Raw genomic sequence first — 1,024 nt, 5'->3', positions numbered from 1 at the left:
ATATTTGATCAGAGTGCGGTGACTCACATTCTGGACCTGACCTCTAGTATCTGAGGTGTCAGTGAGGGTGCACTGACGACCAGTCAATATCTGGGTCTTCAAGGTGGTAAAGATTAGGTGACACAAAAAGGTATTCGTTACTTTACCACCTCTTGGTCAAAGACACCATAAAAGGTACAGGGATATACAGTAGCTGCAGGCAAGCAGCAGTGAACTGATTGTGTCGAGTTTAGTACGGGTAATGATGCTGTGGTGGGCCTACATCTTATATATATATATTATCCCTTCTAAATAACGAACGGTCCCTTATCATAATAGTTGAAGGAATGTGGTAACCTAAGCAAACTTCATCATATCAATACTTTCCTGTTTATTTCAGTTATGTGACTTGGGAAATGTCCATATTATGTAGAATTTTGCTGTGTCATAATTTTGCTGAGAACACTGCCCATAACATGCTACATCAACACCATATGTAATTGTTAGTTTTTCAGTCAACAGTTTGTTTTCCCAACTCACAGTACATATGACTGGGGAAAATCAGTCTTATCAATTTATGCACATCAGGGTTTACGTGCCTAGACATGAAGTATTTTGTCAGCTATAACAAAAACAAAATGATGCTTTATATTGGAGGGAAGGAAGTAAGAACAGTGTCACATGTTCAGTGAACTTGATATAACTTGTATGTAATGATTAATAATTAAGCTAACCCTAGCTCATAATTCAGAAAGAATACCTCAAAAGTCTGAGATCATTGTGAGAAAGGATCTCAGAGAAGACCGTCAGACCACAGAAAGGATCTCAGAGAAGACCTTCAGACAGAACTGCAGTTGCACCACTGCAGCGCCTTTGGGTGCGTGCTGCTCTCACTTCACTGCTGACTCTGAGCAGAGGGAGGTGGAGCATTAGGACCTGGGGCTGCAGCAGTGACTGCAGTCTGGGAGGGAGCAGCCAGGAGGGAGGAGCCTCGATGTAAACCAAACAACCCTGGCCACACCCTGCAGTCCAAGCAAGAAGTGTC

The sequence above is a fragment of the Poromitra crassiceps genome, assembly GCF_964638095.1.
Source record: "Poromitra crassiceps genome assembly, chromosome: 18".
Taxonomy (NCBI): domain Eukaryota; kingdom Metazoa; phylum Chordata; class Actinopteri; order Beryciformes; family Melamphaidae; genus Poromitra; species Poromitra crassiceps.
The sequence above is the reverse complement of the archived record's forward strand: the minus strand, read 5'-3'. Positions refer to the sequence as shown.